Source organism: Chrysochloris asiatica, unplaced genomic scaffold (genome assembly GCF_000296735.1).
Source record: "Chrysochloris asiatica unplaced genomic scaffold, ChrAsi1.0 scaffold00057, whole genome shotgun sequence".
NCBI classification, from domain to species: domain Eukaryota; kingdom Metazoa; phylum Chordata; class Mammalia; order Afrosoricida; family Chrysochloridae; genus Chrysochloris; species Chrysochloris asiatica.
This window is the reverse complement of record NW_006408575.1, coordinates 8211503-8218084: the sequence shown is the minus strand read 5'-3', so window position 1 is coordinate 8218084 and position 6582 is coordinate 8211503. Positions and strand designations below refer to the sequence as shown.

The 6582-nt window shown below is 38.7% G+C and overlaps 1 pseudogene; it reads right to left on the bottom strand.

The window, feature by feature from the left end:
* Nucleotides 1-4595: 4595 nt before the first annotated feature.
* Nucleotides 4596-6582, bottom strand: part of LOC102839570 — a 58185-nt pseudogene continuing 56198 nt past the window's right edge.

Below are 6582 nucleotides of genomic sequence, written 5' to 3'. Positions count from 1 at the left end.
TTAACTGGGCTTCCCTGTAGGTGCATGGATATTATCCTATCATTTATAACATTGTACCTCATGACTGATCTGGATACGTTCTTTTTGACAATGAATGCAACACCATTCCTTTTCAATTTGTCATTCACTGCATAGTAAACCATGTGGTTGTTCAGATTCAATATGGCCAATACAAGTCCATTTCAGCTCACTAATGCCTAAGATATCAATGTTGATGAGTTCCATTTCATTTTGACAACTTCCAATTTTCCCAGATTCATACTTCGTACATTTTATGTTCCAATTTTTAATGGATGTTTACAGCTTTTTCTCTTCATTTTGAGTTGTGGCCCATCAGCAAATGAGGTTCTGTGCTCTTTTCTCCCCCAAGAGTCTTGGTGTGGTGCTACATCCTAATGCGTTGGGCTGCAAGGCCCTCTGAACCTCAAGGTCAACAGTTCAAGCTCCCCAGTGTATTGGTTACAAGTCAGGTTTCTACCCTCCAAGTCAGCAGTTCAAAACTACCAGTTGATCGCAGGGGTGGGGATGGAGGGTAGTGGAAAGAGGTGACTTTCTGCCCCTGTAAAGATTTGCAGCCTCAGAAACCCTATGCAGGATCACTATGAGTCAGAACAAATTCCATATCATACCATCACCATTATCTATACATATATAAGGTACACTGATTTTGCTTTTCTAGAGAACACAGCCTAAGGCAACATAAAATGTTATAGCATTTAATTTGCTGATGATCTCATTCTCATACCAACTCCAAAGACAAATAAAGACCAAATTTATAAAGATACTAAGAATAAAAAGCAATAACAATGAAAACTAAGCAAACAAACAAATGAACAAAGAGGTTTTCAACTTATGTCAGAACCAACTTTTGACAAAGGCACTGAAATCAAACTACCAAGTGTGGTGGTGTTGTAGGATAAGAACCGCATTGCTAACCACAAAGTCAGCAGTTCAAACCCACCACGGACTCCTCAGAAATCCTATACAGAGTTGCTATGAGTCAGAATTGACTCAACAACACTTAACAACATCAGCCATTTAAATAAGCTCACCTGGGAAGTTGGATATCAGAAGATGGCTTCAAGGTGCTTTATTTGCAGTTTGGGTTTCCATATATTTATTAGGATATAGGCAAGCAGGAGTTTTTTTTTGGGAAAAGTTGTAAGGTGTTAAGTGATCTGGAAAACCATGTCATATGAGGAAAAGTGGAAAATCATGCAGTCAGTCACTCTAGATGCTGATATAGGTGTTGCTGTGGAACAGTGTTTGAATCTTACTAAGGTTTTTAACTATCTGGTCAATGATTTCTCTTTTCTGCAAAACTTAAAGAACAGTAACTTCCAGGTCACTTGAGGATCCAGGTTCTGGTAAGTGAAGAAAATATTCAAATTTATTCCTCATAGCTTTCATCATTACTTCTGCCTTTACTGCTGCCAGTATCACTATTGCCACTTTTAGTACAACTACTAATTTATTAACAATAATAAACTCCTTTGGTCTTCCTAATATAGGTCATAAACGAGGGGGGACTGACTAGTCTTCTAAGATCAGGTTTGTAAAAGGGACTTCTTTTACATATGGCCCTTAAATATATGCTGTTTCTTTCTTGCTTTCACTTTCATTCATCTCTCATTTAAACTGACTATGATTTCAGTGTACCAAGAAAATAAGCATATTCCCAGTAAATCAACTGAATCATTTCTGGGATTAAAAGAAGACCTTTGGTAAGATTGGTATAATAAGTATCTACTGGGTTAAATTTCTGTTTTGTCACTCTTCACTATATATTTTACCTTTAAACTACTGCTTTTTACAAACACTCTATTTGAGCTTCCTTAGCTTTCCTAACAATTTTGCATCCTTGATGTGTCTGTCTTGCTGTGGTCAGAAGAACAAATGTGGGTAATTATGTATGCAACTGTGCTGTTTAATAATCAACATGATGTCTTCCATCAGTGTATCCTGTCACTGTACTGTATTGAGTTCAATCCAAACATCCTCAGCAGCTTTTCAGAAGATAAAGAAAGCATGGATACCCTGCATGGGAAAACTGAAAGCTGGGCCAATTTCTCTTATGTTTTTTATATGGATTGTGTTTATTTAATGATTCATAAATTTTTTCATTAGACACCTGAAATTAGGGAATGTATGCTGATGAAGATGATGATCATTACACAATGTCAGATACTGTACTAAGTGATTTAAACACATTATATCATCTGACATTCATAAGAATACCTTGCAGTTGGATTCATAACTATTATTGTCAACTAAGCAAACTGAAAATTAAGAAATTTAAATAATTTGCTCTACCTTACCCTATAGTTCAGGGAGCTGAATCACAAGTCTGGGTCAGTTTTCACCCTACAGTTTATATAAATTTTTATTTTATAAAAGCAGTAAATATGAGTCATAGAAATATAGAGCTAAGATATAGAAAAACACACACAATATTCTATGGACCCAGAGATTAACATTATGTTTGTTGAAGTATATTTTTCTACTCTTCAGTCTTCAGACAGTTTGTCATACAATGGTGATTTGCATATAACTGTGACGCAGGAAGCTATGGCATCAATATTCAAAATATGAACTTGGTTACCTATTGTAGACATATTTCAGTTGGGCTTCCAAACTAAGACAGACTAGGAAAAAGGACATGACAGTCTATTTCTGAAAACAAAACTAAAGTAAAACCAGGCCATTCAAAATCATATGAATAGAAACAGGACACTGAAATAGTGCTGAGACATGAAACCCTCATATTGGAAGCCAGTATTAGAATGAAATTTGCAAAGACCTGGACTTAGAAAACCAGAAGAGCATGCTCTGTTTTCAAGTAAAATAAATGAATAAAAAATTCAAGTATCAAGTTATAATACTGAATTATTAAATATTTAAAGCTGGAGTCCGGTGTGGCACTGTAGGATAAACACTGGACTACAAGGTTATTACAGACCTCCACTAGCAATAACACAGAATATCAGACTAAGCAGATTTAGGGTATGTTCCCAGAACTCTGAACGACATAAAAAGGAATATTTAGAAAGCTCAAAGGCTTACAGCCCATGGAATTTTGTAGCAGAAGCAAGAAAGGTGGTGTTTTCTGAGCTGCGGATCTGAGCTGCTCCAGAAGTGGTCATCTTGGCCATGGCAGAGTGGGTGAAGGATCAGGGGTGCAGTCCCACCACAGAGGTCTGGCCGATCCTCAGAGATAAAGGTGTGGACATTCTTTTTTCTCTGTTCATTGTCCTGTCTCTGTTTGTGCACCTCCACTCTGGTGACTAGAGGGATGCCTGAGCAAGTGTACCCAACACCCACAACCGGAGGCTTCTACTACAAATGTTCATGGCTCTGCTCAGCAAAGAGCACTAAGAAGGGGGAAGACACTGCTTAAAACTGAACAGTCTCCTAAAATTGCTACAGTTGACCCTGAAATATTTATCACTAGGAAAAAGTCCTAAATAGGGGTTATGGAGTGGGAGAGAGACAGACTTAAGAGAAAACAGGCCAAAAATTAAATCCTGATTTAAATCATGAGGAGTAACACTAATATCTTGAAATTTCTGAGCAAACCTTGAAGGCAAGAAGCCAAGATAGGGGCACTAGAGTCATACTCATATTTTGCTACAGATTTTTGTTATTTTATTTTATTTTTTTTTCTGATTATATAGACTACAATAGCCAATCTGTTTTTGTTTTGTTTTATTTTGTTTTTCTGTTGCTGTTTTGCTTTTTGCTACCATTTTAACTTCAGGGGGCTTTTTCTCTCTCTATGTTACCCAATAAGGAGCTCTGGTAGCGTACTGGTTACGAATCGGGCTGCGAACCTTAAGGTCAGCAGTTCGAAACTACCAGCTGCTCCGCGGGAGAAAGATGAGGCTTTCTACTCCCGTAAAGATTTACACCCTCAGAAATCCTGTACAGGGTCGCTATGGGTCGGAACTGACTCGACGGCACTTAACAACAACAACAACAATGTTACCCAATAAGAGGCAGTAATTGCAGTTATATAACCAAGCTACAATGACACCTATAAAATCCCACCATCCAAGCAAGACCCAATACCAGTTGCTATACACCAAAATGACAGCCAACACCTGCTATAGTTACTCTGAGTTGAGTAACAAGAAAAGTGAAAATGGCCACACTGGGTTTGACAAAAATAAGGAAAAATCAAGAAAACATTACAGGAATAATCAAATAAAATAGATATACCACTGGAAACAATTCAAAACTGGAAAAAAAGAGGTCTAAATGATTAATAATATAGTATCAGACATGGACAATACATTAAAAGGGCAAAGGAGTAGTAATGAAGAGATGGAAGCAAAAAATCATTGAGCTGGAAGACAAATAGCAAACAGGGTAAAAAAGATAAAATATCTCAAGAAAGATATTTTTATAGAAATATATACAGAAATTTAGACAGGATTTTATAGAAATATAGAAAGGATAAAAATATCTCAAAAAAAAACAAATCTCAAATATCTCTAAGCTTCATGTTGGACAACATAAAGAGGACTAACTTCAGAATTATTGACATTCCAGAACAGGAAGAATCACAGAACTCCATAGAGAAGATAATTGAATGGCTACTGGAATAAAATTTCTCTAACATCCTAAAAAATAAAAAGATAATCATTCAAGAAGCTCAATAACCCCTTCCAAGACTAAGACTCAATGGGAATACATGCTCTGGTGGTGACCATGTTTGTCACCAATAAGGAGAAGTAAGGGGAAAATAGCAACGAAGCTGCGAGCTAATCCCTACAACGTTCAATAGACTCCTGCGAAACTGCGTGGAGACCTGGTTATCCAGCAGTGTGGCAAAACCTGGGGTGTCCTGGGCCCAGTGTCAGTGACATAGCCACAGAGGACTAGAGTGGAGAGTGAAGCATCCACCTGATAAGAAGACAGTGCATATGCACAATAACACCCACACTTGCAAATAATACCCACTTGACCTGGCTTCAATGACTGGATGCTCAGAGCTCAAGTAGAAGAAGAAAGAAGAGGAAAAAAAGACTAATCTGATACAATTTGATGAACTTGACCTACACCTATGGATGTAGTAGCTCAAAAGAGGGAACAAATCTTTACAACAAGGATCATTCTCACCCTCTCCATACACAGAGTAGACAGGGATGGGCAACTTGGACATTGGCTATCCAAAGTGGTGGGCTTCAAAGGCAAGAATTGACTGGCTTACAAGCTTTCAAGAAGGAATCTAGGCTCTTTCCAACCAGCACCAAGTGATGGGTATCTCCTGGGAAAACTGAACAATCGTCGCAAGACCAGAGGCAAGAGAAAGCCCTACCACAGAAGTGGAAGTATGAACTGGGACGCCGGGCTGCCAACAGTAAGATGAGCCCCCGTCGCATACATACAGTACGCGTTAGAGCAGGCAACAAGAAGTACCGGAGCCCTGAGGCTGGATGTGGGGAACTTCTCCTGGAGTTCTGAGTACACAGAAAACAAGGATCATTGAGGTTGTCTACAATGCATCCAATAATGAGCTGGTCAGCACAAAGACCCTGGTGAAGAACTGCATCATGCTTGTTGACAGCACACTGTACCAGCAGTGGTAAGAGTCCCACTATGCACTGCCTCTGGGCCACAAGAAGGGAGCCAAACTTACTCCTGAAAAGGAAGAGATACTAAACAAAAAGTTATCAAAGAAAATTCACAGAAAAAACGATGAAAGGAAAAGAATGCAAAAGTCAACAGTCTTTTGGAGGAGCAGTTCCAGCAGGGCAAGCTTCTTGCATGTATTACTTCAAGACCAAGCCAGTGTGGCCGAGCAGATGGCTATGTTCTAGGAAGCAAGGAGTTGGAGTTCTATCTGAAAAAATCAAAGCCCAGAAAGGTAAATAAAGCCCCCTCCCTCACATCCAGCACATGTATGTTTATTCTTAAAAAAAGGACTCTAGATCCAGAAGGTGTGGCTGGACTGATGAAAGGAAATGTGGATAGGTCTCTTGTGATACAATAGTGAATAATTGTTATCTGGACTGATTGTGAGGGTTGGAAATTTAAAGGTAGACATTTTGTAGCAAGAAGGGTTGTGATTAACTTTGCAGTTTAGGAGCGGAGGTTTCTGGGACCATCAAGGGAGAAGAGCAGAGAGCGGGACCCTACCCAGAGAAGCAGTGATGCCAGAGATCGAGGCAGAGACGATGACTTGGAGAGATGGAGTGGCTGGAGACTTTAGACCCAGACAGGGAGAGGGGCTATATGCTGACAACTGGGGAGCAGGCCTGCAGGGTTGGTTGATGATGCATGAAGGAGATTATAACCATGGCAATGAAATGATATACAATACGATGAATGTAAAGCTAATGTTCTTCCATGTAAACTATCACATAATTCACAATAAAATATTAAATAATAATAATATGCAAAAAAAAACAAAAACTCAACAAACTCCAGAAGGATACACCCCAAAACAAAATCACCAAGACATATCATAATCAAGTTCTCCAAACAAAAGGAAAGAATCCTGAAAACAGCTATGGAAAACAAAAGTGTTAGATTCAAAGGCAAGCAAATCAGATTAAGCTCTGATTTCTCAGCAGAAAC